Source organism: Cuculus canorus, chromosome Z (genome assembly GCF_017976375.1).
Source record: "Cuculus canorus isolate bCucCan1 chromosome Z, bCucCan1.pri, whole genome shotgun sequence".
Lineage (NCBI taxonomy): Eukaryota > Metazoa > Chordata > Aves > Cuculiformes > Cuculidae > Cuculus > Cuculus canorus.
The window spans coordinates 51,564,145-51,591,747 of NC_071441.1; the positions used below are offsets into that span (position 1 = coordinate 51,564,145).

At 39.1% G+C, this 27,603-nt stretch overlaps 1 pseudogene; it reads right to left on the reverse strand.

Moving 5' to 3' along the window:
• Positions 1–1,084: 1,084 nt before the first annotated feature.
• LOC128850455 (tetraspanin-3-like) lies at positions 1,085–24,254 on the reverse strand (annotated as a pseudogene).
• Positions 24,255–27,603: the final 3,349 nt, after the last annotated feature.

Genomic DNA, 27,603 nt, shown 5'->3' on the forward strand with positions numbered 1-27,603 from the left:
TAGCACTCAAGATGACCTGCTCCATGACCTTCCCTGGCACTGAGGTCAAACTGACCAGTCTAGAGTTTCCTTGATCCTCTCTCCAAGGATTTCTTCTCACCTTATAGGTGGACGAAAGCATTTACCAGCTCCTGCCTAGACACCATCAGCACTGACATAAACAAGGGTATGGATAGCCCATCTACCGACTTAGTTCCTTTCAGCACATGCAGACTAGAGTGTGACCCACAGGAAGCAGAGAAGACAAGGATTTATTAATGGTAGGACAAGACTACCTGAAGAAGAAGCGGTGTATTACTTTTGTTATTCAACCATGCATATAATTCCATATAACTTTTCAGGAAATGAGAATTGACTCATTCCTTCCTTTGACATGAAATAAGTTAATAAATATAGACAGACTTTCTTCTTCCTCTCTAATTTGCTAATTGCTCCTGTGCAACTCTTGAGATAACCATACCTTCTGCTGTATGTCATCTTATTAGTTACTTTGCTACTGTTAAACGTATCTTTTCCATTTAGATTGCACCCTCGTGCCACTTCAAAAATTGGCATTTATTTTTACTAAGTTAACTTTTAAAACAGTGTTTGAAGCATAGAAAGAAAAAGAGTGTTAAACTTTATCCAAAGAGTTTGGAATGAATTTAACTGTACCAGAACCTTGAAGACTGATTAAATAATAGATTTCTTCACCTTCAAACTTGTATTTAACGTTTTAGTATTTCTAAAAGAAACTCTTGGTCATGGCTTTGCAATGTATTCCTCCGAGCAGGACATACCTCTGTCTACTGTTTCCCCCACACTCACATACAGTAGTTTTACGTTTGTACAACCTGAAGACCTTCCCCTACCATGATTTCCATCACTGAAGTTTTTCAGATACAATATGTTTATCAAACAAGAACTGGGGGAAAACTGATCTAAAAGTCTAACATTAAAGAAAAAAGATCCAGCAGTGATTAGTTACTTTGATATACACGTTAACATAATTTAACAAAGAAGATTTCTTCCAGCACAGCAGTAGAATTGTACAAAACCAAGGAAATATGCAGCAGGTTCAGCAGTGCTGCCAGTCTTTACAGGCCTATGAGAAGGCAGAGGAGTCCAGAATTTGGAGGTTGTAGAAAGGTTGATACCTCATGAGCATGCCATTGCTAACATTCGCAAGCAGCTCTAAGATACATAGCATAGTACAGCATCAAAATAAATGTTGATCGTGACAAAATGAAACAAGTCTTCCAGTTTCTTTAGACAGCCTTCCTGAAAAAGATGCTCCATGTGGCCTAAGTCACCCCTGCAGAGATAATACTTCATGTCACAGCAATTTTTAGGGGTATAAGCTCTTTCAGCTGGAAAATGTTAAGAAGCAGCTGTTGCCGCTAGGCAGTCTATATAGTTTTGCACCCTACAACACTGCAGTTTCCTCTGTACCGCATTCATAGCCCTGCTCCCAGGACCTTGGAACTGAGTCCTATTGTACTGATAGATGAGGTAATCCATAGTGTCTTTCAGCTAAGTATCCATCCCAACAGAGCAAGACTTTGACAGAACGGCTGAAGACATTTCTAAGCAAAGAAGGAGCAGCAGCAAGTACATGAAAGTACATGAAAGTCCCTTGCTGATAGCAGGAGCTCTTAGCAGAAATCAAGAGAGCCAGAAGTCCAGCAGGAAACAAGATAAGTTTATCTGCAATGGCCAGCTAGCCATGGAGAGACAGAAAATATTCCTGAAATATATATTTGTAGTTCTCGTACACCAGGATCACAAAAACTCCACCAAAGGCCAGATCTGCAGCAAAGGCACAGAAGATGAAACCTAGGAACCTCAGCAGAAGTCAAGCAAAGAGCCTGAGCCAGAAGTCCCCATAGGTCTACAAAGATGATCACCACAGCCCTAACTCTTCTCATCCTCTTCACTCCTAACAGCCCATACCCTCACGACCACCATTTAAGAGGACTCCACCCCACTTATCCAGGTGCGGCAGATGACATCTCCACTCAAAAACCACTGGGAGCAACACTGATGAGATTCCCTCAGCACAAAAGCTAGGCCTTGCATCAGCTACTCATCTGCTCCTTGTTCAGCATACTTTGCAGAAACCAGAAGAGTACGTGTGGTTGCTGTTGAAAGGCCATATACTCTGCTGTCACTGGAGACATGGGCATTTGAAGGTGAAGGACAGATGGAAAAAGGCCTCACCTTTTGCTTTACTACTTCTATACATTAAAGCACTAAACATAGTGAAATAATCAAGGTGGTAGCCAGCAGTTCGAGTTATATCATTTAGACTCTCAAGTGAAAGAAGTAATTGAACTATCAATCTTACAGCAGTGGCCAAGATGGCAACAAATACACATATCAGAGTCACTAATATAGGAACAGTTTAAGCAGAGGTATTTAATCCATAGGTAACACTCACCTAAACTCATTATCTTTCCCTGTATGTTTACCAGTCATTAGATTTTTTGAGGGGCATAGTGATGTTAAAAATATTTTGCCCTTTTTACTCAGCAAGATTTCTATGTGGATAGTTTTTTTTTACTGAAGACACCTGGGTGAGAAATCCCTACAATTTCACTGTGGTACCTCTCAGTTTGCATCATCAGTGATTTAACCAAGTGCAGAGATGACTTAATACAAACAACACTAACAACTGTATTAACTTTTCCCTGTGCGTAAAGAAGCTGAATTGCACACCAGCTAAATGACTTCACAACAGTCCCTAAGAGAATTAACCACTTATCAGCCAGAAGAGCATTATTACTCAAACACACGATACAGAAATGCTAAGCAGGATGGGAAACCTGCATAAAATTTGCCATAGGCACCAGGAAGACCAATCCCAAGGCCAACAGTGATTCCCCAGTCGTCCTGATGAAGTACTACAGCATTTCTTCTGTTTCTGAAGATTCAGAGCAGGGCTAATACAATAGGCATACATCAAGGAAAATACAGAGAAATTATCCTCATTTTCAGAAATATGAGCACCTGCAGACCCTTCAGAAAATCAGAGTCAGCGCTCAGATCCCTGGTGCCCTGGAAAAGTCTCAGCAAAGCCAATGATCACACATCTGCCAAATGTTTTACAAGGAAGTATTACTGTTACGTATGCTATACACACACAGACGACGGGCTAATCCCCATCAAAATGCCTTTCTATGTGCTGTGCAAATATGTCATTAAGGCTAATTATTTTGGAATGAGATAAATTGCTTTTATTATTTTTAATCTTGCCATTAACTGTAATTAACGTGCAGCGATTAACTTGTTAAATCTTAACCAAATGCTTCCTTCAAAGCTGTCCTAAGATGTGTGTTTTCCTGCAACTGGTCTCTGTAGTCTCTGTCTGCCCTCTCTCCTGTTCAGCTAGTTGCTACTCTCAGCCCCCCAGCTGTGTAATTTCTCCCGCCATTCACTAATTCTCTTGACTGTTATGCGGGTTTTTTTTTCCAGTTTCTGTGTTCTGCATCAAGGAGAGGGAGAAGGGCAGGGAACAGAAAGGACATCCCTTCAAAATACACTGGTTTAATATTTCCACCATGCAGAATATATGTACCAGAAAAGTGCAGGGTCCTAAATCTGACTTTGTTTTGGACTGCGTGTGGGATTTTTAATTTTTTTTCCCTATGGCTATGGGACAGACAGGTGGGGAGAGAGAGAGGGGTGAGGTGGCTTCCGTAAGTGTATTGGTTTGTGCAGCCACAGGCTCTCATCCTTCCACTGGTGCCTTTGTGCTGGCTTAGCTCCATGTGAAGAGCTAGGAGCCAGCCCACAGGAGCAGGAAGCCATCCAGACAAAGCCTCCTCCTGAAGGCAAGACATTCATTTGTGGAAGTACAAGTGAACAGGAAAACTCGTATGCCTGCCTATCCCCTGTAGCAATCAGAAACACCAACACTAAGCATTGACTGGGAGCAAGTTTCCAGGTAAGAGCTTTCAGTGCCTGGTGCCATCTGCAGGGATGGAACACACTCAGCACCATGCAAGACGAAATTGCTGCAGTGAAGATTAATATTGGCAGGACTGTCTAAAACCCCTTACCCACTTTGTGCTCAGCAATGCATATACAATCAGGAAATGAGAGCTTCTGCTCAAATGTTGCTGTCTAGTAGGACAGGCAAGACAAAGAAGGACAAGAAAAACATAGAACTGGTCCCTGAAGTAACCAAAAGACCTAACTGGTGCCCTCAATAACACTGCATTTGCACTGTTACTTTATCTGCATGTGCAGCAAAACCTTGAAAAAAAAAGCAATAGGTGGAGGTATCCATCAAGACAAAGAGAGTATTGTGTGACAAAGAGAGTATAAGTAAGGCAGAATAGAAATGCTCCTGTTTTCTTTCCAGAGGTAAACAGTGTAACATTATAAATGATGTCCCTCCTTTCTCTGGAGTTATTTCTGCTTATGAATCAATGACTATTGAAATTCACATGTGGGTGTTAACAGATAATACATCTTAGATAAACTACATTCTGGAATGTTGCTGGAAGTACAATCCCTCCAGCTGATAAAAGGCCAAGGATGTATTTTTTGCATTCATTGTTGTAGCAATTCATGACTGACATTGAATGGCTCTGATGTGCCAGTGACGTCAAAGAGGTTTGTCTCGCATGGGTCCCAGGGTGGGACTAGAAAGCCATCAAGTCAATATTGTCATAATACAAACTTCATATAAAATGAGATGTGATCTCAAAGCTAGACTTTGAGCAAAACTTCACTGTGCAGGTGAAGTTAAAGCACTCTGGAAGAGATTTCACTTGAGAGTTTGAACGCTTTCTAGAGGTCTTGTTAGATTAAAGCACACCCACAGCATAGGATATGCCTTTTAAACTTTAATAAAATAAGAAGAGTTGTATCAGTTTCATCTACTCCACCCTTTATATTAAGCTTCTCTCTCCCCCAAATACACCTTCCTGACCCCTTTGGTGGGTGGAACCCGCTGTGTGAACCAGCAAGGCTGGCAGATCCAGAAGAAGTGGAAAATTGTTATCGTTGGTGTCGTTCCTCTCTTTGCTGATCCTGAACCTGTCTGCTGCCCCTGACAATATAGCTTTCCCAAGCTAAAGATATTCACTCACAATTCTTCCTGTTTCGATAAAAAGCTGTTGTTGCATGTAAAGTGACAGCAAATAAGTAGTAATAGCGGAGGGGGAGGTTGATTCTTCTCAATTAGCTCGTTCAAGCTTTGATGGGCAGTCAAAACAACACACAGCAGAAAGACTTGATACCAAGTGGAAAGTTGTTTCTAAAAAAAAAAAAGCTGTTAAGAAATCTATTGGCTCTTCAGGAATGAACAAACATTCTTCTATGAGACATGTCATATTACAAGATCACTCTTGACAGCCCAAACACAAAGAGGATGAACAATCCTGCTCAGACCTAGATCCTACAGTTGCTGCTATGCACAATCAGTTGCTGTAGTAACCAAGGTCAGATGCCTTGCATGAGACTAATGTCTCTCATGGAAAGCTTGAAGCAAGCAGAGGAAATATGATTGTCACCTCTTATTCATTAATAAAATGCACTCTCCACAAGAACTGATTTACCATTGTGCAGGTGTTTCAGCTGAAGCCAGTCAGATGTTTACCCCAGCCCAGTTTGTCTGACTAAAAGTGGTCTCTTTTGTAATTGAAGAACCGCATCAAATGCTTTCAGGGCTTTTATTCGGTTTTGCTTTTAGCATTCCAGAATTTCATTGGTATCAAATATATTGGAAATCAAATGTCAAAAGTTTGGTGTTTTCACATCATTTCCTCTTTCTTTCCTTTTATGAATCGAACATAAGAAAAAGGCTAAAACCTTTTTGTTGTTGTTATGAAATTTTATCTTTCCACTCTTATTTTTGTTTGCCAGTCTTGAATTGTTATAAAACACCTTGGAACTGGGATGAATTTAGATTATGAAATGGGGGGGAGAGGGAGGAAAAGCACTGTGCTTTCTCCGTTTCTGTCATTTTGGACTTACAGAAGTTGTAGAAGATTTTAAAAGACAGAATAGCAAAAGAAAAGAAAAAAAATTAAAATTTGAAGGAAAAATCTGTTCTTTTGATAGCCTTCATTTGACTTCAGATGGTTTTCACCCACCACTAGCTAAAATATTTTTCATGTGGATGCAGTGTTCTTATTTTTGTTTCATATCATATGCAAGATTTCTGGGCACTTTCTGAAGTTATTAAAGATTTTTAATATTAAATAAAAGCCCTTTAATCATTAACTTATGAAAATAAACTCAATTAATAATTTCAACTTAAGGAATAAGTCAGAAGTGTCTGAATACTTTTTCTGGAAGTTAGTAAACCGTGTAAAGACCTGACAGCAAGCTTAAACTTGCCAGAACTTCCTATGAATGAATTTTCTTCTCTTCTAAGTCTCCGCAGCAAAGTGAATACTTGTAGGATAATTTTTCCTCAAGTGAACGCTTTAATGTAAAATTGGGCTGGACTCTCACTGCGCCATTATTGTCCACAGTATCACCTGCGAAACCTTAGGCAGGATACGGCAATGCTGCAGGTGAAGTGTATGAACTTTGAACATGTGATCCATTTGAATAACAATGTGATTTAATCTAGTGCACAGCCATAAAGTAGCCATTTGTGAATAAAAGCTTGGAAATCTTTGGTCTGTATTTATACTATAAAATCTATATGCAGCATCTGGGACAAACCTTTCAAATCTATTTTACAATAAATCTTGAAATCAGTCAGTCTTAGGGTCAAAATTATTGAAATTCTTTTGCAAATGTTCCATTGGTTACTCTGTTTCCAGGATGACATTGACCTTTTAATGCTCCTAAAGCTCCCAAAACTTCAACCTTAAGTGATCAGGATTTATTGCAATATGGAAACCTGGATCCTGTTGTTGACCTTACAGTGTAAGTCTAGGCTCAATGTCAGTTTGTTCTTGAGGCCACTTCAGCAGAGATGTATTTGTTCTGAGTATTATAGTTTCCTGTATCTAGCTGCTCAAAAATAAGCTGAAGGGGAGGTATCTGGCATGATCACATGCAAAATATTTTTGATTAAATGTTCACTTGAGTAGTGATTGAGAAGGAAAAATAAAAGCATTATAGCAGTAATGATGTGATGACCATAGGATTACTTATAAAATATTTGCTCTGGCTAGAGACATATTCTGCAATGTCATTTAAGATGAGAGCATCGGATCACCTTGTTGCAAGCAGCTTGTCAGACCTCTTCAGATCTGTAATGGGAGTTCACCTTAAAGAATGAGGTTTGTACAGTATGTCCTTTATGAACTGGTCTGCAAAGATGAAGGCTGGCAGGATGTAAATTCTGGCGAATAACTGATTCCTTTTTCAGCTCACTGACTGCAAAAAAAAAATCAATGAAAACATTCATTTGGGCTTAATCTGACTAAAGATTAAAATTTCAGCTTTTCCACCAAGAAAGATATTAGCAAAGAATGTTGTCAGCCTACTAGGCAGCTGAAACTTTAGCCAAGTGTGAGAAAAGGAGTATTTCATAGAATCTTTTTCTCTTTTTACTGGCAAATGTAATGTTCATCTCATACCAGGTTTTATAGTGACTACAGCAGACAATTTATTTTTATTATCTTTCTTAAATCATCATAGGAACATATGAAATGTCAGCTTTGTCAGAGTTAGTTTTACAGTGCATTTCAAAGAAGTAAAACCAATTTTAATAGGATTTTCATGCATTTCCATTCGGATGAAATGCAGCTTTTTAGAGAAAAAAAACATCAAAACCAAAGATATCTGCAATTTATTTCTATCTACAATCTCTCCACCAAAAAATTGCCTTCAAGAGGCATTTTGATTTTAAATATAGATACCATCACTGACATGGAAAGGGTCTATTAGGTTTCAACTCGTAGAAGCATCTAGATGTAAAACAAAACCAAACAAATAAAAATGTATTTGAACACGGAATGTAACAACACATTTAAGGGACAAAATGTGAATGCATTCCACTACCAGGAAAGGTGCCTCTGCTAACTTCCAGATGTAATAACAAGTAGCACAACTTGTTTTTACCTTAGTAAGAGTCACTTTCTTTTATTTCAGAGATAATGTACTCATCAAATCTCAGTTTTCAAGCACAGCTCCTGGCCATCGGGGGCCTTTTCGGAAAGATCAGTGAGGTTCCCTCAAATGCTTAAGTCCCACTAGGACTACCAAAAATATTCTGGCACTCCAGAAGCATTTTGTTTTCTCACATAGCACTTTAACAGCTGTAGTTACTGTAACTTAACTGACTTCTGCAGCACGTCCCAGCAGAACTTGGTGCTAGGACACACACAGCGTGAGAGAGCTCAGGAGACATTGTGAGAAGTAGATGACCTGGGAGATGCTGCTTTCTTGCCCATAGCATTGTTTGGGGCACCTTTTGCTCAGTACAGTTTATGGTTCTGACCGAGGATACATGTTAATATACTCTGAGGCACACGGGTATTCCCATTTTCAGCAGAGAGATAAAGATCAGAGATTTAATGTGGAGCTCAGGGATCAGCGGGGAGAGAAAGATTTGGAGGACAAACACATTGAGTAAGTTTACATGAATTCCACTAAATGTTGCTACAGTGATGAAGAGCATAGTTGATGAATCAGGGTAAATTCTACAAAAAATATTCAAAGGAGAAAAAAAACTAACTGATATTTTCTTGTTTAATCTACTTCCAAAATTCATTTGGCAGCTGTCTGTAGCAAAAAAAAAAAAAAAGAATTTCTATTTTCCTGATTGGCACTGTGAGAACAATCACTCAGAGAACAACAGAAAATACCTCCATAATCTCAGAGGAAATTGTGGTCTTGCTTTAGCACAGAATGAAATGCCAGATTATTGAGGGCTACTGTGAGCTTATATTCAAAATAAATCAATCCAGTTTTACCTAAGATCTCATTCCCCAGCACCACCCATTAACCAAATTCAGCTTTACAGTGCCCATGTGAATCAGACAAGGAAAGGAACCCATATTTCATGCTGATGGGGGAGAAACCTTACAACACATTTCTTCTCCCACAATATTAACTCATGAATGGGTCATTGGAGAAATGTTGGATTTGTTCAGGCATAAGACACAATAGAAGCAGAAAATCATTATTTTTTTTAATAAAATAGCCATTCTGGGTGATGCAAAATACATAGGCAAAATAAATAGTCAAAAAATCCTTCTCATAGATTCCCACTGTGAAAATTTCAGCATTCATGTGAAATTTCATAGAATTGTGGAATGGTTTGTTTCAGAAGGAAAATTAAAGAATATCTGGTTCCAACCCTCCTGTAATGGGAAGGGACATTTTCCCCTAAACCAGGCTGCTCAACGTCTCACCCAGCCTGGCCTTGAAACACTTCCAGAGATGGGGCATCCATGACTTCTCTGGGTAACCTGTTCCAATGCCTCACCACACTCACAGTAAAAAATTTCTACCTGATACTAATTTAATCTACCCTCTTTCAGCTTAAAACCCTTAACCCTCATTTTATCACTGCACTCCCTGTAAAGAAGAAATGAATATTCATGTAGTAGGTAATATTTTTGGGAATATATTAACGGTGGAGGTAGATCTCACTTTTGTGTATGATTTTCACTTTTTCTCATATTAAAGAAGACCTACGCAGACTGCTTGGACTGGATTTTACTTGAATTCGAATAACTGCAGGTATTGACATCTTTAGTAAGGTTTGCTTTATAAAATGAGCGCTTGGAAATTAAAGGAAAGTTTAACCTGAAATTAACCATCATATCCAGTGCATTAGCTTAGTGCATGCTGCTTGGTTTGAAATCAGATTTTGGGAGGTTTTTTCCTATGTTTCTTCCCATTATTTGTAGATCAACAATCGTACACTAAAACCAGTATAATATCAGTAATATCAATAAAAAAAATTACGTAATCAAGTAGCAATAGGTAGGCCAGAGTATGCAGCCTTAGCAGTCTTCCTAAATTTGCTGTCACCTTCTCTAGAAATTTTTTGAATTCTTTTTGTATGACAGAAATATTAAAAGCCACATGTGAAAGAAACAGGATATGATATCACACTGTCTAGTACAAGCACATTGTTACCAACAAAAAAGAAAAAGCATAACTAATCCCAGGGAAGTACTGGCACAAGGCAATCTGCTAAACAAGAAAAAGGTGTAAATAGGAGTCAAATATCTCACTCCTTGTAACATCTTAATAAGCAAGATGAAACAGAAAGTCGGGATGAAATTTGGTAACCAAAACAAGAGCATGGATGCTGAAGAACTGCAAGCATGTATTAAGGAAAAACTATCTGCAAAACCTGGTGAAAGTGCAAAGTTTTAGGAATAACTAATTACAAGCAAGACCCCTTGCTGTAATTTGAGACGCTTTGAGTTTTTCCTAAATAGTAATAGTGAGAACTAGATGACTCACTTTATAACACCATGTAGATTAAAACAAGTAATCAAAAGAAGGCTGATGTCTTACCATTTTTGTCATTATTACCCTTCCAAATTTATTAGTAAGCCTTTTAGACTGTATATTTTTATGCCAAGTATTTCTTAGACTACATGGTACTGTACTCAATGAGGTTTTCACTCACTTGACTTCTCAGGTGAACATCAGAGCCCTGGTCATTGTGTATGTGTCTATACCAATGCTCCGATTCCCTCGTAAAGAAAGCATAAATTTGGGTATAACAATGGCTCTGCTGTCCTCACCAGTAAGCTGTTTGGTTTAGATAACTGGGGTAATTGTTAGAGAACATCAGAATGGCACTGTCACTTGGGATTTTTGTCTGCTGTGACACAAGTGAACAAATACTTCTATGCAACTACATACAAGTAGCCATAATTTTTTTCAAGGACCTTATTTCCTTTGTGTGTCAGGCCTCACACCAAGACACTTGTGAATGCATGCAGAATTTAGTCTGAGTCCTGTCCTCTTCAACCACAGGTAGTTTTTTGTGAACACATTGATATTTTTCTGGGAAATGGCTGCTCCAGTAATGAAAAAATAAAGACAGTTGTCGAATAGTTGTGGCTAAGTACTGTCACAAGAACAGGCTGATTTTAGATAAGACCCTATCCCAAATTACACTTGGTCATCACTTGCAAGTCTATGTGATAGTTTTATATTTTATGGACTAGATTTTCTTTAAAATATGCCATAGTGTCTTTTCATGGTTTGATTTATCTTTCCAGATATCACAACTTTTAATGGCCTTTCTTCAGAAAAGTCTCATCTTCACATCTACTTCTGTTATTTTCATACCCTGCACCAATGCAGAGCCAGAGATTCTTGTTCTCGCATTTTTCTTATGTTTCCTATATAGTTTTTGGGGAGTCGCAATTCACTTGCCCTAGAAATGCTTGGAACACTTCATCGCCTTCACGAGCCACCCCTGCCTTATGGGCAGGCAGATGGTAGAAGTGTTATTTTCTTTATAGTATGTACTTCACTTTTCTAACCGTCATGTGAAAAGTAGCTTTGCAGGCATTATCACTAGCCATAAATGCTTTAGGAAAGCATTGGTACCCTGCAAGCAGGAGGCAAATTTATTTCAAAAGCCTGATACTAAATCTTTCTGAATTACCACCACTGCATTTACCCCGCCCACAGATCCCACAGGCTCCTTCCAGTTCCCTCTTGGAGAGTTGAGACAGTCACATGCCTCCCACCACACACCTCCAGAAGGAAGAACAACCTATATTCTTAAGTCATAAAGATCATCTCTCCAAAATAAACTCAAGATAAAGGACTTATAAAATCAAAAATCTCAAGAAGAGTGGCACTACAGTTTGAGCAAGCTATAAATTCAGGCCACTTTGAGTAATAAAATCATTTTAAAGACCATGCTCATCTACCTATAAATCTAGGATTATTTTTACTTCTACAGTTACAGTCTTTAATTAGAAGCAAATGTAAAAAAGCAAAAGAATAATGTGCTGAAAAATTAGGTATATCACTGAGACCAGCAGGGGTACTTTAAAGATGCAAACAGAAATCACAACACCAAAACAGGGAACCGCTTAACCCTCCTCTTCTGTATGTCTGTACTCTGTTGCTGCACCTTTTACTCAAGCCATTTGAACAATAGTAGTTTGCCTTCACTGCCTCTTACCAGCTTCCTGCACACTTGACAGGCTGGTCAACCACGGAACCAGAGCCCAGCTCCTTGAGCAATAGCTCAAGCTCCACACCTATTCAGACCGTCCAACATCCAGGTGCTGCCTCCAGTAACAAACCAAATGAAACCAGTAGTTCTTCCAACCCCAGACTTGGCAAGCTTACCTATATTTAATCACAGAATCACACAGAATCACAGAATCACCAGGTTGGAAAGGACCCACTGCATCATTGAGTCCAACCATTCCTAACACTCCCTAAACCATGTCCCTCAGCACTTCATCCACCCGTTCCTTAAACACCTCCAGGGAAGGCGACCCGACCACCTCCCTGGGCAGCCTGTTCCAGTACCCAATGACTCTTTCTGTGAAGAATTTTTTTCTGATATCCAACCTGAACCTCCCCTGGCGGAACTTCAGGCCATTCCCTCTTGTCCTGTCCCCTGTCACTCGGGAGAAGAGGCCAGCTCCCTCCTCTCCACAACCTCCTTTCAGGTAGTTGAAGAGAGTAATAAGGTCTCCCCTCAGCCTCCTCTTCTCCAGGCTAAACAACCCCAGCTCTCTCAGCCGCTCCTCGTAAGACTTGTTCTCCAGCCCCCTCACCAGCTTCGTTACTCTTCTCTGGACACACTCCAGAGCCTCAACATCCTTCTTGTGGTGAGGGGCCCAGAACTGAACACAGTACTTGAGGTGCGGTCTCACCAGTGCTGAGTACAGAGGGAGAATAACCTCCCTGGACCTGCTGGTGACCCCATTTCTGATACAAGCCAAGATTCCATTGGCCTTCTTGGCCACCTGGGCACACTGCTGGCTCATGTTCAGTCGGCTGTCAACCAGCACCCCCAGGTCCTTCTCTTCCGTGCAGCTCTCCAGCCACTCTTCCCCCAGTCTGTAGCACTGCATAGGGTTGTTGTTCCCCAAGTGCAGGACCCTGCATTTGGCCTTGTTAAAACTCATGCCACTGGTCTCGGCCCAGCGGTCCAGGCTGTTCAGATCCCTAATTTAATTTAATTATGCAACTGAAGTTAAATTTTGAACTGGAGAAGGAAAAGATATTTCCAACTTTATCTTGTGATAGGAGAAACTGAGACGGACACAGTCGGTTTATCTGAGCCCGTTCTCGAATTCAGGTCTCCAGCTTTTGCCCACAACCACATTTCAGTACTGCATCCCTTGCATGGGGACAGCCCCAGGAATATACTGAACAATTGCACACCTGTGCACAGTACCAAACCCTCTCTAATGGCAATGTACTGACCGGTGTCAATATATTATCCGTCTGAGTTCAGAACAAAAAATATAACAGATACCACATACCAAAAGCAACTAACTTACTGAATTTATCTGATGTCTGAAGACATGCACTATTAGAGACCAGGTGGATTGTGGTGTTATTCTCAGATTTATAATGAATATGTATAAATTGATGGTAATTTCACATAACATAAAACAGAATAAGGTTTTGCATGATGTAATTGCCATGTAACTAGGCAGTACTAGCCTTTAAGTCTGATCAGGCATGACTTTGCCTTCTTTCTATTGCTCAGTCCTCACAAGAATCCTGAGATACAGCATGCGAATATTAATTAAGGAATATATATTTGCCCAGGAACTGCAGTAGAGATCTGTGAAGCTGCAGCATTTACAAGAGGGCTTGGAAAAACCTTTCAGCTGCATCACAATACATTGACCAGCTTTACAACACCTTTTACTCATTCATTACCTCCTGAAGAAGATATTGAGGTAGGCATCTTTAATGCAAGCAAGGCAAATTATTACTGTGTTCTAAGCAGAAAACAGTGTACATGGCCAAAAGCATGAATCTGCAGGCAAGAGAGAGTCAGTTCTAGGTACTGGAGAAGTTTGGCAAAAAAAATACAGACTTTAACTCCTATTTCCCTACTTCTGCCAGACTAATGTCAGACAGTGGGCCACACTGTCAGAAACATCTCCTAACATCTAACACAAAGGCTGGTGCTTTTTGTGTACAACCAATGCAGAATGAGCTGTTAACACCACATGGTTCATGCATTTCTGTTCAAAATGCTTTTGTAATTTCTGGAAAGAACATCACTATTTGAGATCTACAAATAATTTAATGATCTCCTAAGTATTTGATCTGCTGTTTCTAAAATTGAACTGTGGTCCCTAGGCCTCAGCAAGCTGGATAAATTCTATTTAGGAATGTCAAAATTTAAGCAATGTTGATTAGAATCCCATATTAAATTGTTATGTATCAAAGTGCTTTTGTGCCTTTGTAAATCTTTCAGAGATTTTTGCCTAAATTGTGAAGTATGCCTCCAGTTGCTTGGAAAAAAACATTAAAACTGAATAGTTTTCAAGACCATTTTGTCCTGAAGTTTATCTAGGCATTGCTAGATCTTCTTATACGTTATTTTATTATATGACAAACCACAGAACAAAGTTCTCTGAATTCATCTATCTACAGTCTTCAATGGAAACACAGCATCTTTATTCACAAACTGAAAAAAGCAGGTACAGAAATAGACCTCAAGGAGGTTTTACTTAGTCATAGTTTAATGTGATTGATATTTAGAGTAGACTGATTTGTTTGAGTATCATATACTCCTGTCAAGCCATGATATTGTCTCCCTTTAACTGTTCACCACACTGCTCACTGGTGGCAGTGTCAAATGATGAAAAAAACATGTACCACAAATGGTGGAGCCGGTCAGATTCATTATCTTATGCTGGGAGCATCTGACTGTATTCATGTTTTCAAATCAACATATTATTTTTTGCACATCATTTGTCACTGCGGTCACCTTGCAAAACAGAATAGTGACAGGACAAAAGCAGATGTACTCTATTTCATATTTAACTCCACTTATATACACATAAATGTATTTATATAATATTAATTCAGTTTATATGTAAGAATATGCTCCTTAATATAAGAATTACTCCTTTCTCAAAATTGCACATAGGTTTTTAAAAACTTCTTTTCAGGAAAAAAAATATTCTTCTGTGAAGCAGGCTGTGTCTACCATTTTGTTTTCTAGTTTTATTTTCTTGGCATCCTTTTAGCCTTTCAAAAAAAAGGGGGATTCAGTGTGTGAATTCTCTCTGCACATTAACCTTACATATTGTAAAATAAAATTCTACATTAAATGAAGAAATATGTCCTCACAATGGAACTAAGTAGTGGGCTAGAGTTGTGCCTAAGAAATATGGTACAGCCACTGAAGTTACTTGTACAATATGTTAAAAGATAGCCTCAAGAACCCACTTAAAGTTACTAACCTGAAAGCTGAGTTGACACTTAAGATTTTCTTGGTGGCTAATAACAGCAAGTGGAGAAACAAAAATACACAAAGGACTGGAGACCATAATGGAGGTGAAGAATTTGAAGAGGACTAACTTGTTATTAGCCTGGATAGGTTACGGTCTCAATCCTCACTCTGATCACATTGCTTTTCTGTTTTTCTAAATAATGAGGAGCAATTAGGACAATTACAATTAAGTAATTCCTTGATGAAACTCTTCCACTCTTGAAATGAAGAAGCAATGAGGAAAACTGAGAAAACTAAATTTCCTTCTGTTTGTCTTGGTTTCTTTCTATTTTTCATTCTTTAAAAGTTCAATAAAAGCACAGAGAAGAGATTCATGGGCTGCAAAATCTGAAGGGAACACTGGAGTTAGATAAATTCAGGCCAGACTTTGCAGTGGGACACATATCTGCACAAAGACCATGGACAGCAAATGATATTGAAGACCTCCCAGCTTCACTTGTCTCACAGATACTGGTACCAAGCACAGCTTTAAGGACCTAATCTAACGTACTCTCACTGTACAATACTCAAACACAGGAAGGGACCATCCATAAGTAGAAGAGGAGTTGTGCAGTCCAGCTTTTAAAAATAGTCTCTAGTTTTTAAAGACAGAGTCTTACATTCTCAGTATTGCATGAAATGGAGTAGGAATACCTTGATTGCTATTTTAACCCTCTGTACCTGGAGTTGATCCTTTCTAAAAGTGTTCCTGGAGGTCTACATTGAAAGCGTAGACCAAAATTGTATACACCTAGAGTAGGGGTGTTCACACAGCCCACCATTGGTGAGCACCTCAGGGGACCCACACAACTTGGAAGGAGAAGTTTGTGACACTGAGGGGCTGTACAAGGAGGGGTGTGCACACATCTGTGTGTAATTGCAAGTGTGCATGCATGCTTGTGTGTGTGTAGGCAGGACTAGACTTTCCTGAGATTTATTTTATAGGGGTCTTTCTAAGTTTGTAGGTCTTTCCTAATGTTTTTAAAGTGTTTCTTGTTGTAGTTTGTCTCTTGCAGTTCTGATATTTGTCCTGAATGTATAGTCCATTGAGTTTCTGGGTAGCTATGTCCCATTAATATAGCAATAAATCACTGCAATCCTGACTTAGTGCCTTGAATTGAGCATTTCTTTCCCTGTAATACTCCAATGTTATTATGTAATTCTATCACACAGGGAGATTTCATTATTTGCCAGTATGGATACAGAATTTTTGATATTCATGCCTTGTTCTTCAGAGTATGAAAAATAAGTCGAATGAAAAAGAGAAGTCCTTATATACTAATTCACGAATAACATTTCTAGCTGTTATTCATGAAAATAAACCTCCAGTAATTAGCAAAGGAATGTTTGTCTGAACAGATCAAAGAGCAGTTCATTGCAAATCTACTCTCACTAGCTTTCAAGACAGCTGTATATCAATAGCTGAGAGGTGTAGCATTTTGGAGCTTTTTCTCCAACTAATACTGTTAAATATTTATTACATATTAATGAGCAAAAGTAGTTCTGCTTTACTTTTATGGATTCATAATTATTTTTTCAGAAGAAAGCCCTCTTTTCCAAATCAGGCAAGGAAAAAAGTGTTGTAATTTTCTTCCCTGGACACCTTCACAGAGGGAATATGATTTTTGAAGTGTTTTATGTGTAGATACAGTTCCTGCATGCAAGGTAGATGAGTTTATCCCTAGAGTGGCCAGTACTTAGGCATGATACTTCAACTCTGTTGTCTGTTACTGCAACTCCACTATGAAAAAGAAGGGTCTTTTCAAGTGGTCTCCTGTGCTTAGATTACTATGGTTTTGAAACCTGTGATCGCTTCTTGCTATATATGTATGTATCATTTAACACAGCAGGGACCCTAAAGATTGCCTATTACTGAAATATTAGTTCTAAACAAATCACTCCACTAACCTCTCTGCTCCTTAGGTGAAAAAACACGATCACAGACAAAACCATTATTCAAGTCTCCTCCATTGGCCACACACTGATGAACAAGACCTGCTGTGTTTCACAGGGAAGAGCAATCTCTCTGACATAGCTTGAACAACAAGTGTTTGTGACAAGGCACAGCATCACATAAATTCACACAGAAGAAAAATAGCGGCTCCCATGTGATTTCGGTACCCATGTCATTAATGTTTCTCTCCTCATCGTGCTCGAGACCTCATATGCATTTTGTTAACTACTATTTTTGATCTTCATTTGCAAACATCCACTATGGTCATATGTAGCAAATTTCTTTCTTTACCACTATTTCCAGTCCTTCTGCTGCTGGGACTTGCATGGCTAGACTCAACTTGCAATTCTCAGGGCATGTGTCAGTGCTCACAAAAGTTCACAGAGGAAAGACTTAAAAAGAGTGAAACAAAATTGAAAGGAGTTTCAGAAGGCCAAGAAAGAAATGAAAATTAGGTCACAAAGACAGCACTGTCACCTGATTCCAGAGCCCAGGGCAGTAGGACAATTTCAATGGGTATACCAGCCTGAGATTTTCTCTATAGCAGAGCAGCAATTGAGTGAGAAGTAAAATTTAAACAAATAAATTTGAAAGAAATATAGAAACACACAAATAAGAGCTATGAAAACTTGTTGGGGTTTCTCCAAGTCTGATTTGTTTCAGAATCTACACAGAGTAAGAAAATCCTTCTTTGAAGGAAGATGTTTAAACCTGCTAATTATCAAGACCATTCCTCTGACTGCTGATTTCTAAACCTTCTGGCGTTTCCTAAAATAGACAAAGACATACTGAGCAGCATAAAAAGCAGAGGGACAGCTGTGTTACAATCCTTGCTGATTTTTTTTCAACAAACAGCTTTTGAGAAGATTCCAGGTAATGTGTACCATACCAATTTTCCATTAGAAATACTATCATGTTTTTCTGAGCACTGCAATCCTCACCATCATAAAGGAAATAAAATCAACTTATGCAAAGCATTTTAATTAGTTTCTGCCTTCCTCTTCATCACTTTTACACCAGCCTGGCCTTCTGTGGGCCCTCACTGATTTCATTGGGATCCTCATTGGAATCACAGTAGAATAATCATGAAGGAAACACAGCAACTAAGGGAGTTTCTGTTTTGAGATCAATGGCAAGTGAAGCAGATATGATCAGCTTGTAGAAAATCTGAACAATTCTGATGTGTTCTCTGGAATTTAGGATAACAAATGGCAAAGGAAATGCTTTTATCTAGTTATTCAGTGAAACTGTGTGACTTGTTGTTGCAGCTGAACTGAATAGCCTCTTGCCATGACAACTGCCAATCACAGCTGCAGCTTATACTGAAGAGCTTGGCTCATGTCTGGTACTCATTCACTATTTCAACCCAAAAGCCTGTGCTATGCTGCACAATCTTTCTCAAGAGAAATAACTGCTCTAAGAAAGAATTTGCATTATTACTTCAAATTGTGTGGGGGATTTTCAGCTGGAATTCCCGTATTTACCTAAATTGAAATTTCTTCAATGAATCAGCCTCAGCTAAAATTCACTTGTCAATGCAACCTTCCTCACAGAATCACAACATTAAAATTTCTTTAGAAATTAACTAATCAACAAAAAAATGCTGATCTATACTTACTTTACAGGATTTTGGTTAGAGGTAACTATAAAATATACTAACTCAGTTAAAACCTGAATTAGGAAATCTTACTCTGGCAGGTATAGCCAAGCCAGTAAGAGTAGAAAACTATATCTAGATTGATCTGCAGCAAGCAGAAAGTCCTGATAGGTGATTTTATTTGGAGATCTTACACAGACTACACTAGCGAAATGATTCCACATCAATAATTTTTACATCAGCGTTCTTAGCCGTTGTAACACTAACAGCATGTAGTTCCACCGCTGCCCAAGGTTTTTCCACTTCTACAAACACTCATTGAGAATGAAGCATAGGATGCTTCTGGAGCATAACAGATCTGCTTTTCAGCTGTATTTCAGCTGAAGTACACCCATTTAGAAAGTTCAGCTCTTCCGAGAAGTATCAGATGTATTAGGCCATATGTAAATGAGATGGCTGATCTGAGCACATACTGTAGAGACATTGTCAGACTTCCAGAAAGTCACACTGTGAGAGGTAAGGCAAAGTACTGCATAGACGTTTCTGTGGGTTTCAGACCACCAGAAGTCTTTCACCCAGACATGTGGTAGCACTAATTACATAATGGCCACTAACATTTTCTAAGCCTGAAGCTGGTGTCAGTTGCTAGAAGTTCTAACTCCTAGACTTGAATCTTGTCCCTAGGGAACACAGTATTTTCCACAAAGCCCTTTCAGTTTCACTCTGTTTCAGCAGTGGTTTCAGTGTGCATTTCATTGTACAGCCCACACGAGAGCTCAAGAAGAGGAAACACATCTGATGTTTCCATTACCATTCTATGTGGCTTGAAGGGTGGTTGCTGCTCTTGCCTTTGAAGTAGAGCACCCAGAGTCAAGCCCAGACGTACTTTCAGAGCCTACTGGCTGGTGCTTTCGTTGCACAGCTCAACACTCTAAACCCCAGATGAGCGCTCTACTAAAGATCAGAGATCTGCAGAGGTATGTTTCACATGCCCTGGAGGTGCTTCTTTTACGAAGTGGCAAAGGTAGTTTTCAGTACCACCTTCCCCTGGACTAGCCATCTGAGTTCCCAGTCCTGTGTCTTTCTTTGTTTATACATTTAATCCAAAAAGTCAATGTCCCCCAGTGGCTCCCAATCTCGTATTTCATTTCTTCCTGCAGAGAGAAAAACTATGTTTTATTTTTGCATAATGATAAGCTTATGCAGGAGTTTCATTTTGATTTCATATTTGCTACTGTCTGAATCCTTTAGATACTGCCAGGTCTGCCATTTTTCCTTTGAATACCTGCAAAATTATACATTTAAATGCCTTCATTTGTTCATATATATATATATATATATACACACAGACACACACGCACAGCTATATTTCTTCCTTTTCCTTTGTAGTGTCCACATTTTTCTCTGTCATGCTGCTTCTCTGAAACTTCTTTCTAGTCTGGTAAGTATCTTCGCTTTTATAATAACTAGGCCAGTTTTAAGGTCCTTCCTTAATCCTTTATTTTCTTCTTGCAGCCACTGATTTTTCTGATGTTCAGTATAATCAGCACAAAATACTTTAGCAGCCTCCCGCAATAATCCAAATAATAAAGGAGATCCATCCATAGGTTTCACTTCACGATACCTACAATAATATGAGAATGTCTATAATATGTTACCCATTGCTTTATGAACTGGAGGTACGGTCTTCTTCCACAGAGGAGGGCTTAAAACCCAGTTTGCTTCCTACAGCATTACCACTTACCTTTCTAACATTCTCTTTCATTTTCTTTCTTTCCTTTATACAGCCTCTTTCCTTTTTGTTCGGTTCTTTGTGCTTAATAATATTCATCACCAGTCACATAAGTTAGAGCCTTTTTGCAAGTCTGACAGGAGTATTCTGAAAGATTGCTCCAAGAAAGAAAAAAAAAAAGAAACCTGGTTTGCAACCCCCTGCCCTCTGCTTTCCAGTAGAATTTTATAAAAAATAAAATGTTGCACTGCCTTGCAAGGAGGCATGAGCCAGGACCAAAAGTTAAAGAATGTTCTTCCATTTAGTCTCCACATGCATTAAAAGAACCTAATAAATTTACCCTTTCCTATTTCCTTCTTGTAAGTGTTTCTCTGTTCAACCCTGTTTGAATTGTTTATTCATTCCTTTTAAGATTTTTATAACAAAAAACAATCCCCCTTTTTCTGACAAGATACATAAATATATAAGCACTCACATAAAAGGAGATAGGTAACCATTCTCATGTAAGTCATTCACAGCTATCAAACCACTGCAGTAACTGGGAGTTCAGCCTTGCAGCAGACCACCACAGCCACTGAGTTGCGACCACATCCCTGGCCCTGTGGCTCCTCTGCTGTGCTCCCTAGAGACCTTCCCTACTCAACTCTTACACTTTTTCAGCCCTCCAAACCCATTCTTAACACTTTTCCCTTTGCACCCTTTTCTGCTTCGAACCATTTCCATTCACTCTTATAATCATTGGGGTTTGAGATGGGTTGTTGCTTTCTCTAATCTCTATCAAACAAGGTGGTTAGAGGAATGCTTTTTGTGGGTATCCCTTTTGTAGGTATCCCAATAGAGATACTGCCTGGTGTTTTGACACTGACAAAATTTCAGCACATCAAGTCATTCCCAGGAACAATAATTGAAGTTCTGGAGGAATTCAGTATAAAAATCTTAGGAATTCAGGTAGAAGAACAAAAAGGTATAGATGTCCTTAAATTTTGAGGTACATCTTATCAATGTCTCTTTCAGTTGTGGGATGTGTCCTGCTCTTTTTGGGTAATAATCCATTATGTTTCAGAAACTCAGGATGCTAAATTCCCTCATGGTCCCCTTACATCAACATCAGGGGTATAGAATTGATTGTCTGAAAGTCAACAGAAGTTTGCAAGACATTTTGTTTTCTATTTCATTAATGCTATTTTAGAAAGGCATGGAAAGGCAAGAAGGAAGAAAATCCAAACTCTTTGTCTTTGGGGTATTGCAAATTATCTGTTCTGGTTTTTGCTACAGAGACCATTGCTGTTCTATGGAAACATAGCAATACACATAACCTGTAACAAAGTCAGGTTATTTTTTTTACATAACCTGTAACAAAGTCATAGGACATATAAAGGATAATCTTTCAGAAAAATCCAGCTTTATGACTATTTAACAATACTGGCATCACTTCATTGAAGGCTATTATCTTTTGTTTGGGTTTGAAAATAATGCTTTGGATGATATTACTTAGGATATTTTGGTGAGGTTACTGAAGTTTAGATTTTTCAAAGAAAAATTGAGAGTTTTCTTTCTAGACGCTAAAATGTTTTCTGCTACCATTGCTAAGAGTTGGACCCCTGTCTGTACTGCACAACAACACTTCAAAGAATATTTATGTTGGTCTGTAGTTTTGTCATGCAAATAAAGATTACACTGACAAAAAAGATCATTAAACAAGGGTGTTCTTTATTAGTGTTTGTATTACCTTATATTACTGCCTATATATTACCTTACATGCATATATTTTTATATATTAACTTATATATAGGCCTTTGTATTACCTTGTATTACCTTAGCACAGAGAAGACAGTTAAACTTCAGTTTGGATCACGATTTGGTAAAGTATGATGTCCTGCTAAATGGAAAGCAAGGACCAGCCTTCCTTCTCCCCCACAGAGTTTCTTGTGAGACAGTTATGTATTGCTAAGTCCAGAGATTGCACACCGATACTTAATACTGTCAAAAGTTTTTTAAATATATCACATATCATACTTGCCAAACATTGAACTAGGTGCAGGACTACTATGTGGCTTTCTCTCTTGAGGAGCCAAAGGAAGAACAAGTCTTCCTGGATGGTTTTGATCATATGTTTGTTTAAGCCCTCAAAGCACTCAGTGAACCTAAAATTACAGTGCGATTTTTGTCATGGATAGTTACCTCAGCTCAATATCATTAACGCTACAACAGTCAAAACACTTCAAACAATAAATGAGATAATTGCTACTAGGTTTTATAAGATGGATCCACTGCCTCATTTGTCAGCATAGATACTAGCTTGGATCGCCTAGCAGTATCCTAGTGCCTTTAGAAAAAGGAAGAACATCAAGGCACCTGTGCAATCAAGAGTTATAGTCGTATAATGCAGGAGGGCTACTATTCCAGCCGGTTTGCTAAAGACTGGATTGGGATTGCAGCTCTGAGTTTGTTTACCCAATGAACATCTGCACAGAAATCTGATGTTGTAGTTTGCCAGGAATTTTTATGAAAAGGGAGCTGAAATATTTAGAAGTTTGATCAGTCTGTTTCTGTGCCCTGAGGAGTTTATGGAAGTGTGTCAATTCTTCTTATTTCAGCTACAGTTCTTTTACATCCTTATCTAGGTGCTGATTTGGCAATTCAGACAAACTCCTACACATTTTAAGTAGGTTGCTGATTTGGCATTTCAGACAAACTCATATGTACCTTAAATGAGACCCTGAGAATCTCCTAAAGTTTGCTGATGCTTAAGAGCTTCACTGCACATAGATGTTTTTAGAAAAACAGTCTCTTGCACAAAAATACTCCATGTTATTGAGCAGAGTAAGTTTTCTTCTAGAATCACAGAATAGAAAAGCCCTTCTTCTAGAATCATAGTATGGTTTGGGTGGGAAATGACCTTTAAAGGTCATCTAGTCCAGCCTCCTTGAAATAAGCAGGGGTGTGTTCAGCTAGATCAGACTGCTCCAATCCCCTACTAGCCTGACCTTGCAACCTTTCTGGGCAACCTATTCCAGTGTTTCACCACCCTTATTGTAAATCATTTCTTCTTTATATGTTGTCTGAATCTACCCTCTTTCAGTTTAAAAACATTACCCTTTGTCCCATCGCTACAGCTCCTGCTAAAAATTTGTCCCCATCTTTCTCTTAAGTCCTATCAAGTATTGAAATGCTGCAATTAAGTCTTCCTGGAGCCTTCTCTTCTCCAGGCTGAACAACCTCAACTCCTTCAGCCTTTCCTCACAGGAGGTGTACTCAATCTCTTAAAGCATTTTTGTGGCCCTCCTCTGGACCTACTCCAACAGGTCTACATCATTCCTGTGCTGAGGGCTCCAGAGCTGTCTGCAGTACTCCACATGGGGACTCACCAGAGCAGAGTAGAGGGCAGAATCACCCTCCATGCCTTGTTGGCTAAACTTTTGATGTAGCCCAGGATATGATCGGCTTTCTGGGCCGCAAGAACAAACTGCCAGCTTATGTCCAGTTTTTCATCCACCAGTGTACCAAAGTCACTTTCCTCAGGGTTGTTCTCAATCCCTGAATCTCTCAGCCTGTACTGATACCAGGGATGGCCCTGATCCAAGTGCAGGACCTTGCACTTTGTCTTCATGAGCCTCATGAAGTTCACATGGACTCACTTCTGCAGCTTGTCCAGGTCCCTCTGGTTGGCATTCCATCCCCCACATGTGTCAACTGCACCACTCAGCTTGGTGTCATCTGCAAACTCATGGAGTCCAAGCTTCCTAATTTCTCAAGCTGTCCAGAAAACTGTTGTGAACATTACCTGTACCTTGTATATGTGATGGATAAAATGAAACTGATACAAATTCTTTGGCATTCATGATGGTTTGTATTCCACAAATGGCAGAAATGTGCTGAAAAGTTACATTCTTACCAAAATACGGGAGATCTTGCAATTCAGTAAGAATATACAAATATGGGTGAGTGTAAGATGTCTTTCAGCTTGGGTCTTGAGTATTGAAATATTTACGTTGCAGGACTTGAAGCATACGCCTTTCTCCACTCGTTTAGGAGCAGAGAGAGAGAAGGGCTTTCAAGCAGTCTTTGAAAAATGCAGCAACCTGTAGCCTGGTCAAATTTTACCTGTAGCCTGATCAGCTTCTTGACTGCTTTAGGTTATAAATTATTCCAGGTCTTCATAGTATGAGGAAGAAGAAAGTAATTCCATACCTCCCTATCTACCTTTTCCTGAATGAGGAAAGCCAGAAGTATTATCTGATACAGTTATCTGTATATGGGCGATGATTTCTAAGGACTATCTTTACCAACTATTCAACTTCTTTACACTTTGATGTTCCAGGTTGGAAGGAGATGGCTTCAAAACAGGTGGGATAAAGCACAATAAAATGGAAAAATGCAAATATTTTACCCCATTCCTCCTTTGCCTGAAAGTTGTAATGTCTGTGTTCTGGAATTGTTCAATCACATTTCTAGCTGGAGAGTACTTACACTGATTTATAAAAATGTACATAAAGAGTAAAAGACATTTCCAGCTACAATAGTGAACTGCAAGTGACAGAAAAATTTCACCCCTATATCTCCACTAGCTCTCATGTTTGCACAAGTAAAGAGAAAAACTGGGTCTGGAGACTGCTGTCATTGTTGTACACAGTTAAAATATTTGTGCTTTCTCACTCTGTCCGTTGCTAATCTGTTCAGGAAACTGAAGGATGAGAATTGGTATTGGGCTACCAAAGAAGGAGCCACTTCTATGGTGGAAGTGAGAAACCATCGTGATGGTAGGTAAGGTTTTAGTTAGAGATTTACGTTTAGTTAGAGATTATTACCAAAGTCTATAGATGGAAGTTTTAAATAAACTACAGTGGATTATGAATCACAAGATATGGAGTCAACTTTCAGATCCTCATCTGTGTGTGTGTGTTTGTAGCACTGCAAGGAAAGCGATGTGATCTGCTTGCTACACTGAACCCCCTGTTAATTCTACTCCATGAATATCACTTCCTGTTGCCACTTTAAACAGTGGTTGGTTGAACATTATGAATTATGTTGAACAAGAGATGAGTCTTACTACATCAGAGTATTCAAAGCTATGTGAAAGCATTTGTGCTGTAAAACCTGTTAAAACCTGCAAAAATTCAGAGAAGTTATCTTTTTACCAAGATATGCATGCAAACCAATTTCACCTTGTTTACCATGGCCACATGAGGATGGAGGAAAATCTGCACTCAAGGCAGCAGGGAAACCGTTTCTTGGCCCAATTCACCCTCCCAGGTACCTCTGTAAAACAGATATGAGGCACTGAATGCAGAGTACCAGTCACTGGATGATGTGGATTACAGCCCATCTACAGCAGAAGTGTTGTATCAACCTTCCAGTACCTGAAGGGGCTACAAGAAAGCTGGAGAGGGACTGTTTACAGAGGCTTGTAGTGATAGGACTGGGGGCAATGAGTATAAACTGAAGAGGGGCAGATTTAGACTAGACATTGGGAAGAATTTCTTCACCATGAAAGTGGTGAGACACTGGAACACGTTGCCTAGGGAAGCTATGGCTGCCCCATCCCTGGAGGTGTTCAAGGCCAGGTTGGATGGGGCCTTGGGCAGCCTGGTCTAGGGGGAGGTGTCCCTGCCCATGGCAGGGGGGTTGGAACTGGATGATCTTTAAGGTCCCTCCCAACCCAAACTATTCTATGATTCTATGATTCTATGATTCTGACTAATCCTAGAGACGTTTTCAGGGTTACCAGGGCTCCACATCAACCTAACAAATCTTTTTCCAACTCAATTTGAATAAGAACCCCTGAAATACCTGCCATCAGGTCACTCACCCAAAAATTTTCATTAGTTATAATTTTTAGCTATTTGATACAGTTTTGTCACATTTCAAAGACATTCCCTCTTTCCAGTTATCTGCCTGCCTTACAGTAATGGACGTTGTATAGTGATATTGCGTAGGAGAAATTGAGGGAGGTGGTGCCACCTGGAAGAGAAACACAGGGCGTTAAAAGGCAAACTGTGTCCTTCCCTAGGAGGTGTCTGCTGACCTGTCTGCATCAGAAACATCAATAAGGACCACTCAGTCATTAGAATGTTCACGTGTTATTAAAAATTAAAAGAATCCACCTAGCTACTTCATCTTGATTCTGAATTTCATTTGAAATTACTTTGTCTCTTGTGTCCTGTTAATTTGATTTGTTATGCTAAATTTGTGCCAAATAAATAATGAGCTTCCTAATTTGCTTATGCTGAAGCAAGGCAAGGATGAATTTATATCCAACCATCTTAGTGTCTGGGGCCCTTTGAAAATAACACAGTGAAGATACTAGAAATGATGCAACACATTAGTTGGCATCGTGTTGACTTTCAGGGAAGCAGGGGGAAGCAATTGCTGTAGGGAAGCAATTGCTTTGAATTTCTGAGAGCACAGAGTTTAGGTCTCATCACAAGTAGCCTTACAGATAGCCGCAAACTACAGAAGAAAATCTGGTAAGTGGTGGAATCAAACTGTGCTTTCACAAATATCTCATGAACAAATAACTGTCACACCCCTCTGAATTAATAATTACTTTATTTTATTTTTACCCTAAATAATCCATAACTTAATCCGTTAGGCAGAAATAACCTAAATACTCTGACATCTTGTCAAGCTTTGAAGGGGATCTGAGCTCATACCCCCAGCTCTGAAATAGAATCTTAGACTTGTACAGCACCGAAGTGCATTGGAAAATTTTGCCTAAAAAGACCAAGAGGGAATCTTGGCCTCAGCCAAAGTCAATGGCAAAATCCCTGGTATCCACAATCACCTCAACCTATAGCATTAAGCTTGTGATCCCGTAGATCACTTAAGAAAGAAAGAACTGAAAACTAGACTTCAGTATGTCTGTCTGCTCTTCTAGGAAAAACAATATGTCATACCAGCTTTTACTATTGTCATCACTAATATTAGTACATTTCACTATTATTATTTCTATGGAAATT